A 15,691-nucleotide genomic window follows, 5' to 3' on the forward strand; every position below is an offset into this window, starting at 1 on the left:
TTATATCATTGTTCTTTCCTCAGGTGTGGTCCCCATAGTTCTCCTGTCACCACAACCACAGCACCCTTGAAACTTCACCAGAGTCCCTGTGCTCTTCCCTTCCTTCTTTTGACCCCTTTCCCCCACCCCCCCGTCCCTTTCTGTTTACCTCAAATCTATGGTCAGCTTGCAAGTCTGTCTTCTTCCAGATGTTCTCCTTGTAATCTTTCATTGGGTCACTGCTGAAGGACCAGCAAAAGAATCTTCACTTCCCTACAGACCTCCATCTGGGCAGATAGTTTTATAGAAAACAGTTATTTTGCCAGATAGGTTTGTATCTAATCTCAAATACTAGGAAGGATGATTCATACTATGAAGTCTAGAAAGATGCAGAAAAGGAAGAAACAACTAACTGGGAAAAACAGGGATAGATTGGATGGGAGACACGACATTTCAGCTAGGGCTGGAAACACAGGAGTAAGGTTAAGATGTAAGTATTCCAAGCCAGAAGCTGAGTATGAAAACAGGTACAGGATTCAATCTTAAAGGTGATTGCCTTCAGTGTTCAGGTAAAAGATAAAACGAGGTCATAACAGTACATATTGGCACAAAGCAGTGAACATTAAAATCAGAACTTCCCTGGAGCAAACCTTGCCTGAAGATATCACTGAAAAAGACTTGAAGGGTAAGGTTGAAATGCCCTCTTGCTTGAAGTTTTGTCCTTATTTTCAACCTTGATCTTCCTGTGCAGTTGATTATTATCTAAATTACAAATATTAAATATTTTTAGAGTTCACAAGTCACAAAAAAATCTAAGAGAAGAAAATAATTCAGAAAAGAAAGTATTTGTATTTTGTTTTTTTCAAGATACTGTCTATGATGTCAGTGCAAGTGAATTGAATTTGTGCATATGCTCTGATAAACAATTTGTATTCTTAAATCTAAGAATACTTTAAACTTTTGAAACTGAGCTAGGTAAGTGTCTAGTGTATAACTGCAAGTCTATCTAGTGATAAGTCTGGAACATATGTATATAAACATTTATGGTATTTTGTAGGCAATATGTCTGAAAAAAGAACCAAAGACAAAAGGCATAATAATAAAACCGGTAAAAAAAAAAATATGTGCAGTAAAATAGAGGAAGAACAGGAGTTTTGTAAGAAAGTTATGGTCTGCATACACATTGAGACCTTTTGATAAATATGAGATCTTAGAAGTCACAAGCTAGTCTGACTAGAAGAAAAGGGGTCTTTTCAAGGTGTCCAAGTAATAAATAATTTACAAAGTAATTTAGAAATCTCAGCAGTCACCACTTACAAGGCTGTGGTAGAGAACGAAGTCTATATTTGTAGAGAAGAGTAGAATCAATACGAGCAGTAAGCTGTCAGTTTTTTCTGTAGTGTCAATATCTCAGACTGACTGCTTTCACTGGTGTTCCAGTGGAAACAATTTCCAAAAGTGTACTATTGAGTGACATGCTGCATGGATTAAATGATTTACTTTAATCCCCCTAACTGCATGTTGAAAGACCAATAGCCCAAAAGGAATACTAGAGAGCCTGAGGACAAAGCAAGTTACTATAACACTGTGATTCTGGAATGGTTTATATTTGAGAAAACCCTAGTGTCACAGCAAATTCCATCTAGAACAACAAGTAAAAATGAGAGAAGTGGCCTTGATAGTCTTATAATATCTCACTACCAGGAGGATCATTCACAATGTTGAGAGATCTGATTAAATAGATTGATTGGTCAAGTTCCCCATTTGTATGACATCAGATAAATTGGTGATTTGATCTTGGAAAAACAATGAATAATCTTAACAACTCCCTTTTAGTTTGTACAAATGTGATAAAGATCTAGTAAAAATATTTTCAAGTGTCTTGGAAACTCAAACTTGGTCTTAGCACTAAGTAACTAGGCATAAAAAGTACTTATCACATTAAATCTGGGGTTTTAAAATTAAGTTGATGCTAAGGAAATAGGCAGGTTTATAGACACGGACATCAGGAAAGCATTCTAAGTCTAGCCATGGAGGTAGGTTTTAAAAAGTTGAATCTCCAAAAAAGGAACTCTTCTGCACTGTTGGTGGGAGTGCAAACTGTTCCAACCACTATGGAGAGCTGTGTGGAGATTTCTGGACCTACTAAACATAGAGCTTCCATATGATCCAGCAATTCCACTCCTAGGTATTTACCCAAAGGAAACAGAAACATCAATTCCAAAGAGCACCTGCACCCCTAGGTTTATAGCAGCACTGTTTACAATAGCTAAGCTTTGGAAACAACCCAAATGCCCAAAAATAGATGACTGGATCAAGAAGATGTGGTACATATATACCATGGAATATTACTCAGCATTCAAAAAAGATAAACACATGCAGTTTGCAGCAACATGGATGGCACTGGAAGGGATCATGCTCAGCGAAATAAGCCAAAAAGAAAAAGAAAAATACCGGATGGTCTCACTCATAGCAGGAATCTAGAAAACTTTAAATAAGGGACCAGGAAAATGAATATAAGAAAGTGAAAATCAAAATCAACAAAAAACTATGAACCAGAGACACTTTTTGGGGAGTGGGGGGCAGGAGGGGAAGGATTGGGGTCAGAATGGGGCGTTTCCAATTGTATGGGGGAATATAAAAATAAAATTTATTATTAAAAATAAATAAATAAATAAATAAATGAACTGTCTTGGTGTCCTATAAAAAAAAAAAAAAAGTTGAATCTCCAACTCCATTGCTATGTAGCTTTAATCTTTTAAATGACAAGATGGGGTTCAAATTAGATCTAGTCTCTTGCAGCACCAACAATTCCATTATTATAAAAATCAATTATTGTTCAGTATTACAGCACTTTGATCATTTGTGAGCTATTGGGGAATGGAAACATTTGACCTTAAATTGAAAGGCACTGAACTGTTGGGATAAATAACTCAGATATAGGACATAAATATAAGAATAAGTTTCTTTTTCCAGTTCAGATTCTGCCATTTAGGAGCAATCACAAAATGGCTAGAATGTGGAATAGATGCAAAAGCTTAACTGCTCCAGCAGTAACAGACTAACGAATATTTGAGCTTTACCATATAGACATTTCTATTGCCGCCTGCAATGTTTTCCTGGAAATCAGCCACCGGGATGTCAGAGACAGTGTGATCAGGGCTGGCAGCAATCTGACTCTTGGAATTTAGTGGTAAACCTGAAAGCTAATAGTGCTCTTTCCAGAATTTTGCTTCTCCAAGGCTTCCAATGGTTTTTCAAGCACTTTCTTCCTTGAATTAAATCACTTTCTGCTTCAAATTCTTAAAGTGGTTTCTATTTTTCTGACCATAGCATGGATAAAGCAGAGTCCTTTTTATAGCTAGAGAACATAACACAGAAATTTCATTGAAAGTTTGAGGAAACAGAATGAAAAAGGATATCAAAGACACTGAGATAAAGGCTATTAAGAATGGTTGATCCACACAGTTGCCATTTAAATTGCAGCATTCTCAGCTATAAAATGAAGAATTTGGTCTATCAACCCCCAAAATAACTAATGATTTAACATTCTAAGTTTTCATGATGCTGATCTTACTATTTGAGATCTCCAAATGTCCATTATTTTTCAAATTGTATATAGAAGAAACAATTTCTAAAATTCCAATTAAGTGACCCTTAGTAATGAATGCCACTGTGTGAGGGTCTGAGGACATAAAAATTCACAGCATAGTTTCTACCCTCAATGAGTCTAAACCTATTTTTGGAGAGAGAGAAAGATAAGAATAGTTTCCATGAATAAGTAGGAAATGAAATTATTCTAACTAGTTATTTCTGAAATACAAAAGAAAAATCAAATTTGCAGACTGTGATGATTATGATTTGAGGATAAACTGAGCTTTACAAAAGGAGCAGATTTTGATAGATGGATAAAGGAAAAAATTGGAGTAGAAGGAGTTTATATAGTGTTAAAAGAATGTGGAAAATATGATTGGACTTTAAAATTATAAATAGATTATGGGGAGTTTAGAGAGAACAGGGCAGAAAATTTTAGATTTGTTTTATTTTACTGATCCATGAAAGAATAGAATCAGTCCATGAATGATTTGAGCATAGTGATGTAAGTTACAAATGAAATGACAAATGAAAAAATATCAGATATATGTCTATATTCGATGTCCTAAATGTGGCAAGTTTCAGAATCAAGGGCACACTATAAATTTTAATATAATAAAGCAATTATTTTTAAAAAGTATGGCTGATTCACACATGCAATTGTATGAGGAAAAAACTACTGGTCTATGAGTTGGCAAAAGGAGTCTGTACCAAATAAACATTATCATGAAATTTAAAGATTCTGAAAATAAATTTTTAAACATTGATGCCTTTCAGGAAAATGAAAAATAAACAACAGATATAAGATTTATCATTTTTTTAATTGTTGAGTTGTTAAGTGGGAATTTAATTTACTGTTTTTGAATTCACATTTGGAGAGTGAATTTTTCAAAGTCAACTTTAAAATCTTAATTTTAGAAAAAGCTTAATAATTTTTGTTTATTGTTTGCATAAATTTGGCCAGGTTCCATCTACAAAGTTACAGATGAGCTAGAACTGATTTCTGCAAGTGAATGATAGAAAATTATTAATTATTTAACTAAAATATAAAATATTATTAGGCAACAACTACTGTTTATATGTATTGTGTCTTCCTTAACTCACTAGTTTGCACATAACACAGGAAAAAAAATGGTTTCATAACATTGGCATTGTCATTAATAAAAATACTTTGTATAATCACTTAGGTTTTATAGCTGATGCTTTGGATCTAGTGTATAGCAGACAGCTGCAGCAGACAGAGAGGGAGCCCAGCAGCGGGGCATCAGAATCTGTATAGTCAGCATGACTTCCTCTGTGCCTTATCAAATAATGTACCCCAACATTGTATATATAGTCCCTGCCCTGTCACAGGTATCTATGTCCCTGTTCAGTTACAACAATCTATGGTAGTCTGAACCTGGTGTTATTCAAGGTCCTTGTTCATTTGTTCCTTCTTCAATGCAGGCACAATCAAGGAAGCAAGCATAGGAAAGGATATCAAGAGAAAAAGTATGATAGAAAATATAGATAAATATTAAATTACGTTACCCTGGTATGTTTGGGAATAAAATTAACTTGAAACTCAAGATCATCTTAAATACTATGCTTATAATAAAACATGCATTGTTAAAACTGGATGTTATACATTTAATGGTTAGCAGGGTCTGTAATAAAAAAAATCAGAAAGAATGAAAAGATGAAGAAATATATTCAACCAGATCAAAATTTTAATTAATAGCTTCTATGGATTAGACTCAGTGTGGCTTCTTGTTCTGCAAAATCTAAAAATTAGATTTTACATAGACTTTTCAATTGAAAATCTTAAAATGTACTTTGAAGATCAATTTTGCATTAAATTATCTGAAAAAAATTAATCAACTATCAATCATATGTCAATTTACAATATGGACATAAACATTGCAATAAATAGAACTCTTATTTTTCTTTCACAAAGTCTATTTGCTCAGTGAAAATGCATAGGGATTTGCTGTCCAAAGATTCATATCTGAGACCATGCCCACCATTGTAAAATGAATAGGGTTTAATAATTGTCTTCCTTTTTTCAGAAAGTGATAAATATTTGGTGTGGAGAATTTGAGGTATGTAGAGTTATATGCAAAAATTAAAACTATCATTGGAGAAGCCCAGTTTTACATAAAATATACTTTGTAAAGGGGAAAAAAAAGAGAGAGCTGCAGAATCTGAACAATTTAAGCTGTGAGGCCACTTGGTGAAATGCAGGGGGCAGTGTAACAAAGGCTGAGGAAAGAATTAGCAGAACAAGAGACTGCAGGGAGGGGCTGACACCAGTGGGAAGATCTCTGGGCAGAATTATGGAAGCTCCCTTTTTTTTTTTTTTAAAGATTTATTTATTTATTTATACAAGCACTGGGTACAGTCAGAAGTGTGGGAGGGTGAGAGAATTCACCAGAGCCAGAGCAAGGGCAAGCTCCCTTTTTTAACAAGAGTACATCTCTGCTTGATTTTTGCCAGGACTATGAAAAAGAAAAGGTGCTAAGTAGTAATAGCAGAACACCCTGAATCATCAAAACTACTTAAAGAATTACCATGCATATGGGAAAGAGAAAGTGTATTTCCTGGAACTGATCCATAAAATAAAGTCAATGAAATTTTAATCTGTCCTAGTTGAAATAAATGAATTTTTTTAAATCACATTAGCTTTTGAAATATTTCATTTTTTTTCAATTTTACATTTATTTGCTGAGATGTAACATTATAAACTTGGCTATCTCCTCATAATTGAAAAGTTATCATTTTATCATAAATATATCATTTTAAACTTTACTTTGTGATGTCTTTGTATGTTCAGTTCATGATCATTGAGATTAGGAGTGTCCAATCATCCCTTCTGAATGCCCATCATTACTGAATTTGCTGTTATTTAGTCAAACATATACATAGAATATAAGGGATTAAAATGAAATTTTAACAAGAATTACTTCAAACAGGAAATGATAATAAAATGATAGTGCAAATTTGTTATAAACACTATCACTGGTGTATGGAGAATTAAAACATAAAGTTTCACTTTTTCTTTATAGAATTTAAAATTCAAGTATGTTTTTGATAGGAATAGGAGCTGTGATCACCAGCAGAGAAATATTTTTTAAAATATAAATTTGCCAATACTAACATTTATACCATTTATATTTATAATATTTATACTAAATGGTATGTTTTGCGATCACTAAAGGTGTTCAGGCAAAGCAATTAAAAGAAAAACTGACTCAAACACTATTTATCTCTTTGAAGATTAACAAAAGAGGGTCACATTAAAGTCCTTCCACATTTCCAGAGGAGACCTTTATTCTAGGCAACTGGCGAATCTCTGTCCTTAGATAACTGTAGTAGCACTGTGAAATGTTCCCTAATGTCCTTCTTGTTCTGGAAGATGTTTATATTATGCTGCAAAGCATCAAGTAGGGGACACTTAAGTGAGGTTAAGAGGAAAGACTTTACTTGATCATTTTGAGGACATTGTCAAGTTGCTCTTGACAGTCAAGCTTGCATAGTTTTTTCATACTATATTGGTTTTATTCAAGCTCATAGAAAAAGGCTACCTAAATGCTTCCAATAAGATTCACTAAAGTTTGTTGAACAAACTAAAGTTTGTTCAGGGATGAAGGCATACATGCTCATGCAGTCCAGGTGTATATACAACTTGCCATCACACATTTTCATTGTTGTTCTGACATTATTTGGTTTTCATTTTTGAAAGTTCGCAAAAGTTGAAACTCATTAAATTTTATATGATACACAATTTTTATTGCTATAGAATTTGGTAGCACTGATCTTAAATTTCCCTGTGAATTCTTATTGAACCCTGACCAAGGAAGGAAGCCATATAAATCTGTACACCTTCTTAAAGGAACACGTGCTGTCCAGAGAGTGTCTTATTGTACCTACCATTATCTTTTATTCATCCCTCTGAAGTTGTCACCCCCTATAGGAATTAGAGTTGGCAATTCCACAAATATGTACATAATAACCAAGCTAGATGAAGAACAGGTAACTGTCTCATAAAAAATGATACTAAATGCTAATATTGAAATTCCAAGGAAGAAGAGATATTCTCCTAATTTAATTAAGTCTTTTTATCACAGACATGGCCATATATTTGAAGCTTGATAACAACTGGTGGAATTGCAATGGTGGAAATGGGCAGATGGGTTTCCATTAAAAGTCTGAAATGTAAGACAGAGGTCATTTATATCTTAGATTCTAGCATGAGGATTAGGAATGAAAAAAAAATCAAAAATGTTAAAGATAGAATTCCAGAACAAATGTAGTCCAGGAGTTTTTCAAATCTTCACTTCATGGAAGCAACTTCCAAACAAATTTCAAGCATGCAATGAATAGGAAGGATACAAAGTCAGAATTGTGTGGGAGAATAAAACACTCCGGAGGGATAGAACTTTGCAGAACAATGTTTGATGACCAAAGACCTAATTCATTCTCTGATGAAAAAGTGAGACTCAGAGAAATGAAGTTACTCACTCAAGATGATTTACTAGGATTGGAGACTAAGAGTTCTTTCCTTATTTTGCACAAATATGTACAACATTATGAATTACCACAGCTACATGTTCTGTCAAGGTTCAGGAGAAATAAGGTAAAATACTATTCATATACCACACTTCAATGTGAAGAAATCAATAATGGTGGATGGTTTTTTAACCTCCACTTGAATTTTATTTTAAATGTTATCTTTATCATTCACTCTTGTTTTCACTGATGAAGATTACTTTTTAATGTAAAACTAAAAATCAGACTGTAGTCTCTTATCAAAGTGAAGTCACATTGCAGAAATCAGCCTGAATACCCAGCTGTGCTTCCTCCAACATTGTCAGCATTCAATATGTGGGGATCCACCATGGCTGCACCCAAATGCAATCAAAACATATCCTTGTCAAAGAAGTGAAGATTATTTTCCCCAAATTTAGATTTAATTTTATCATATTAGATACTACCCAATTAACCTAATTCAAGCTGTTTTGATCATTTTTACTGCTCAAATTATTAAACTAAAAATTTCCTTACAAGTTACATAAATAAGCAAAATATTGCCTATAGGCATTTAAGCATACCTTCAATAGAACTACATTATTTTTAAATTACACAGGATTTTTTCAAAAACTCTTGCTTTGTCAAAACAAATCTAAAAATTAGGAACTGAAGACAAGAAATGCTCCTTCACATTCATGGTGAACACCTGTCATACTTACTCATGTTATCCACTTTCTAATGAACAAAATGTTTACTCACCAAGTAAGTAGTCACACACAGAATGTTTCTTTATACAAAACACAAACACATAATAAGGAAACAAAAAACATCCAAAAGAGTGATACTCTAATGATATAGCCCTAGTGTTATTTTCTATAGTGGGTTTTATCCATGATAATTTACTATGCCATGAATAATTGTATGGCTTTAAAGACAGTCTCTCCAAGTTCAAATCTTAACTCTACCACATATTAGTCGTGTGACTTTGGGGAAATATGCTTAAATTACTTTTGTCCCATACCTCTATACGTAAAAATGGAATAATGTCTATATATCAATGAAGAACAAATACAAATGAAGAATTCACATGTGTTCTTTTTTCAAAATATAGAGGAAAATTCAGAATTCTGTATAGAGCATTTTTTTTAATTGTACATATTTAAAAATGCTAAAGAAATACTTGAATCATCATATGATGCTTTTTCCCCCTTGCTTCTTTGGAGGGTTTCTAAAAACTGCTGAATTTCTGACACTTCTAGAAATATTATCTTAAAATTATTATATCCTAAAAAAGGTGAAAACTATCAGAAGACTACTGAAAAAAATACTATTAAAGGAGAGACTACTAAAACACTATCTTCTCCTAAAGGTACAACACTTGATTCCATGTAATCTGTATTTACAAATTGAGTAATAGCATAATATGCAAAAAATATAAGATTTGAAGTCCATGCAACACAATTTTTAGGTGCATGAATCTTCACATCATCCAAAGACATCTATTTCTACTTATTTAGGTAAATCAATCATTTGTCTTCATTTCTGAGAAAAAATAGGACATATAATGAAAGAGTCCAATCTATCCCTCAATAGGGGTTATTGTCTGCCCAGGGATTATTTAGAGTCACATCTAAAAGGAAAATACTGTACTTAACAAATACTGAGTTTCAGCTTTGTATTATTTTTCAAGGTCCTTTTTCTCACTGAATCCTGACCAGATTTTATACAGTGCTATGTTATCATTCCCAGTTTTATGAATTAGAGAACTGAAATCAAAGGAATACAGCAACTTGGAAAAGGATACTATTACTGCTAAAGCCAAAATCCTAACCAAAATTTATCTGACACCAAAATGCATTCTCAGGTTATCACATAGCATTAGGAAACTCCAGGGTCTAGTAAGTCATTGAAAAAATTTTTAGTGTGAACATATACCTCATAATTTCCCACACTGGACATCTAGCTCTTACTCTGCTATAAATTTCAATGCCTTGACTTTTCTTTCATGGAAAGAAAAATATTTGTTTATAAATCCACTGTATAGGAATTTAGATAACAACTCTTAGGATTTTTTTTCTTGGCTCTTTTTTTATTTTTTTTTATAGAGGCATGTTTTATTTATTTATTTGTTTGTTTGTTTGTTCGTTCGTTTTTGTTTATACATGCACTGGGTACAGTCAGAAGCGCGGGAGGGTGAGAGAATTCACCAGAGCCAGAGCGGGGAGCAGAGCAGGCAGACAAACGAAGCACACTGCTGAGGAGAGCAGCGGGCGGCAGGAGAGGTCTGCGCGCCATGTGGGACCCTCCTCTGGTGACCGGGGAGCAGCCGGGGATCGAACCAGCGCCGCAGAGGTCGCCGGCAGGTTCGCAACCCAGCGCTCAACCGCTGTGCCACAGGGGAGGCCCAACAACTCTTAGGATTTAAGAATACCCATGAAAGTATAATAGGGGTCTCAAATCCAATAGTTCCCTTAAAAGTTTTCTATCATTTTGTCTCCACAATCATTTTACTTTCAATATATATTTGTGGAAGCTTATGAATCGTGAGAATTTATTTTCATAATTTTTAGAATGGTAGAAATAGTAATACAAAACAAAATGTAAGGTGTAGCAGAATAATGAACCCTGGATTTTGGTTTCACTTAATGAAATGTATATAGATTCAGTGGATATAGCTATATTTAAATATAGGTTTATGTCTGAGACCTATATCCACAACTGGATATAGACCTTAGTTTGAGTATTTACATACTCAGAAGGCAGGTGTTTCTCTGTTGCTTAGCTATCCGATTCCAACTTCCTACTTATATATGTGTTTCTAAATTTGGACACCTATTAGTTAACTGTTCTTCAATTTCTGTACATTTAAAGAGAGACTTGAAGGATTTTACTTGAAAATATTATTTCTCTTTCTTCACAGGGTAATTTTAGTAAATATTTTAACACTAAAAGTCCAGTTTTATTGTGAAAGTAGATAAGTCAAATTATCAACTACTACATTAAATAAAACTTTTAAGCATAGTTTTCAAACTAAATATATTCATGAATATTAGAACTATTTACCCTTGGATCAGGGAACTCACTCTTCACTCCCTGTGTTTCTTTCCATGGAACTGGAACTGGCTTCTGACCTCATACCACCTGTCTATTTCCCTTGTCTTAGAGGAGGTGAAAGAATTTATCTGATTGGAAAATTTGGGAAGACTAAACTGGGTTGCACAAGTTGGCCCAAATTCTCTTTCTATGGACTAAAATTTCCTATAGAAAGTTATACAGAAAGGAATTTCTACTCTCTGAATGTTTGATAAAATATGACGTGAATAAGTAACATGCACAAAGAAAACAATTTTTTAAAATTATGCTTCATTTCATTATTTTCTCATAATTGCTAAACTGCATAAAAAGTTAATTTTGCCAATAAGTTCCCCTAACAAGTGTAAAAAGAAACTTATGCCTGATACTGAATAGTTGATCTTAAGCATATATTCAGGTTGATAATTTCAACAATTTACATTAGAATTTGAAAGTAAATTAGAAAATAACATACAAATCACCACATTTATATATATATATATATATATATTTAACATTATATATTTCACTCCCCTATAATGCAAGTTACATTTCTATGGTTTATGGTAAATGAAAAATCAAATGAAAGTAGGCATTTTCTTCTTGGCATTTTAAAGTAAATGCAATAAATAAATAAATAAATAAATAACTCGTTGAAGCTGTAGGTTTCCAGTGCTCATCAATGTAACTGATCCATGAGCCATTAGTGGGTCATAAAATTAAAAAGCTCAATAAAATAATCATAACCTCACATGTTTATTTAGTTCAGAGACTTAAATGATGGACCTTTGTACCTTACCATGCCTAGAGACAGTTTCATTATACACAAACACACATGTGTACACACACCAATACACTTCTGCTCACTCATGCTCTCATTTTCTTTAAATTACTTAAATTCAATTCTGATTTTCAGGGGACAAGGTACCATTATAGCTTTCCTTTAATGAATAACAAAAGGAAGTTATTTAGTTTCCTTTTAAATATAAATTACTTAAGCAATGGAATTTTGTTTGAGGCATAATTATTTACTTCTTCTAAATCTCTCCTAAGTGCAGAAAAATCCAAACCAAAAAGAAAGACTGAAGTTATAAGAACACATATCAACACTTTATGATTACATTTCTAGCTTTCTGAATCTATTTCAACATTATCAAATTAATTTTATATAATTTTTAAGGATATGAAATCTAAGATTATCATACATTTGTCAATCTTCTTCCCAAATACCTAACACACATAATATGGAAAATACTCAAAGTTATATAATTTTTCAATTGATGATAGTATATTAGGCAACTTTAGGGTGAATAAAGACGGTGCTTCTTATAAAGCCAAGTAAAAATTTTTACATACTTAAAAAAAAAAGATCATTTCTAGCTAACACAAGATTAGTATGCTAACACTACATCAGTGAATAAGCTGTGGTCCCTTGCCAATACTCCACTTATTGAAAGTAATATTTATTAATGTTGTCTTCCTTAAAGATTCTGTTAACTACAAACACTATCCTTCCAATCCCTTCTGGTCTTAATCACTAAATTTTAGATGAAGGGAATTCTCTTCTTTCCAAGTTAATCTCTTTAGCTAAAATTTTTATATATATATTTTGGATTCATTTCCACACTATGTCTAGATAAATCTCTACTCACTTTCCCTAATTAAGCTCGAAAATCTCACTTCTTTTCTTATCTTAACAAAAATATTCTTTATTATTTATCTTCAGATAGTAGTTCTAAAAAACTGTTTACTGTTTTTACCCACTTACTTTTAGTTAGCCCCATTCAGCCCCCATCATACCAAGAAACGTTCTTATTGCTTGTCATCAATTAAGGTCAAATGTTCTTAACCTGCGCTACCTCTTTTGCTTAGTCCTCTATCTAGACTATCCCTGATGCCAATTCAATTTATCCATTCCTGACAGATTTAGTTTGGTTAAATCCTCTTAATATGGAGGGTATAGACAGTGCTAGAGACAAGAGGATTCCCAATGATTCTTTAAAAGCTGAAGAACCAAATGCATTCCTCTTCCTCTGTGCAAAATTAATATTGATTTAGCTATTCTCTCCTCTCCTCTGATTTAGTAAAACTCTTAGTAAAAATTCTTTCAAAAGGTATTCACATGCCTGCGTCAAATTTTAGTAGTCCCTTTGTCTAAAACAGTTTTTTTCAAACAGTATTTTTAACTATGACCTACAGTGAGATATACATTTTAAATTATGACCAAGTATACAAATAAACATATTTATACACATGTTTGTAAGTCAGATTCAGATAGTATTCTAAACATTTCCATGCTATAACTCTCTTTTTTATGTAAATCATGAATCACGTATCTTACTTTATCATTGAATAATAAAAACAACCCATAGTTGACATGCCCTGATTTAGATTAGCTAAATCCTTGCTCTTTTTGTAACTAAACTTGAGTTAATTCTATACTTCATTAAATTATTCATTCATTTCATTAAAAAACTATATAATAATGCCCTCTTGGAAGTGAGTCATTTTCTGTATGTTCTGGAAATAGAATGACAATAAGTAAACTAAGTCCTGCCCTCATGAAGTTTTCAGTGTATGTTTTCAAAGATAAAATGATCTCTGCTTCTCTCTTCTTGAAGTGTTGACCTACTCTAACCATTTTAAAGCTTTATAGCGCTATTTTACACTTCTAAAGGTAAATTCCATCTCTGCAAATATACAATTAAATATATTTAAACTAGACAACTTCACATATTAAATAGAAAAATAGGCAAGGTTAAAGGCAATTGAATTCTAATATTAGCTCACCAATTTCCAGCTTTGAAAATTTAGGCCAGTCACTCAACGACTCTGAAATTCAGTTTCCTCATCTGAAAAATGAGAGGGTTGGGTTACATTAGTTTTTCAATTCTACTAGACAAAAATTTCAGGATACAGAGGCTTTCCAAAGTGTGACAGGAATAAGTCTTCATTCAAAAGAGGGGAGTAAGGACTTGGATCCCCATTTCATACTCCAACTGGAACTTACAATTTTGTTTGAAAAAATAGAAGAGTCTTTATATCAAGTTTTTTTAATTTATTAACTTTTAAGATGTTGCATTCATGTGCCCTATCTTCTCCTCCATACAAAGTTGGGATGGAGGAAGGAAAAAGTTTTGAAGAAAGGAGGTAGAAAACAGATATGTTAGAAGAGAGGGAGGAGAGAAAAGAAAATATTTTTAGCAGTGCAGACACAGCTATATTTCAGGAATTGTTTTAGCTTCAATATATATGTTATTTTATTTTTACTATTCAACAATTTCACAAGATAGGATTATTAGGCTCATTTTACACAGGAGAAAAATGAAGTAGAAAAAGTTTAGATAACGTGATTAAGTATCTGGGTAAGAAATATTGAAGCCAAAATCTATTCTCTTTCTAATATCTCAAACTATCCTTTAGAGAAAATGTGAACATCTCCTTTTTTATTTTCCCCTCACTTCACTTTATTTAATCCTCACCACTTTGTGGAGCATGCTTCAGCATTATTCTTATTTCTCCAATTAGAACTAAGGTTCAGAGAAATTAAGGTAATCCCAGTCAAAATAATTCAATAGGTAAGGATGGCATCAGGTACCTGAATTCATATTCTGTGCTCTTTCTATAATGCCAAGTTTCCACGTTTAAAAGGAAGAAAAATAGGGAAACAATAATGTGGAAGGAGATAAAAAAATAATGACAAGGATGGGGAATTATAACAATTTACTGCTTACCTCTGAGGATTACTGAATCAAAGGAGATAACTTAATGGAAAGCACCTTGAAAAATATGAAACACTCTATAAATATAAATCATTATTATCAAAGTATGCACCAAAGATGCCATTTTATATTTTGCAAAATTTAATGTTGTAATTGAAAATATAAAGGAGCTATATAATGAATTAATTGCTTGGACATACTACAAATAATCAGATAAAAGAACAATCTGGCACTCTTAAGATTATGATACAAGAGTTGGTTACATATGTCTGCTCTCTGTTCATGATATACTGTCCCTACTGGCAGTAGTATAATTCAAATTTTCAATTTTTCTTGGATTTCATCACAAACTCAATCAAAAGCATGAAAGTCAGTATTTTAATATCCTTGCACTATGTGAGAAATAATAGCATGCTCTACTACCTGAACTCTTGGAGCATTTTTTATTTTGATTGTCTTCCCATTATACTGAGAGATTGTCAGGACTTTATCAGGAAAATCATCCAAACAAACTAGAGCATTATTAAGGTTCCAGCAGTTCAGTAACTCACTGAATGTATGAGTGATTAAAAGCCATACAGTTGTGACAAGGACCATAGGGAGATCAGACAAAGGAACTACATGTCTTTTAAAAAAAGAAATAATGAAAAAAAGACTAAAATTATTTAACCCCTTGTATCTTTTACCAGTACTGAAGTTACAGTATTATTTGATCAATATTTGAAGACTTATATGACTTTATTTTTATAGCAAATAATTTTCAAAGATCAAAACAGTGGAAAATATGGTTAATACAAAATTATAACGTATAACCG

The 15,691-nt window shown here is 32.6% G+C and overlaps 1 protein-coding gene across 1 annotated transcript in view; it reads right to left on the reverse strand.

Moving 5' to 3' along the window:
* HNF4G (hepatocyte nuclear factor 4 gamma) overlaps nt 1–13,971 on the reverse strand; it is a 70,127-nt gene extending 56,156 nt beyond the window's left edge. Inside the window, exon 1 of the mRNA XM_037505093.2 lies at nt 13,945–13,971. The gene's annotated coding sequence lies outside the window, so the exon portion shown is untranslated. The remainder of the gene's footprint in view (nt 1–13,944) is intronic.
* Nucleotides 13,972–15,691: the final 1,720 nt, after the last annotated feature.

Source organism: Talpa occidentalis, unplaced genomic scaffold (assembly GCF_014898055.3).
Source record: "Talpa occidentalis isolate TD23 unplaced genomic scaffold, MPIMG_talOcc4v2.1, whole genome shotgun sequence".
Lineage (NCBI taxonomy): Eukaryota > Metazoa > Chordata > Mammalia > Eulipotyphla > Talpidae > Talpa > Talpa occidentalis.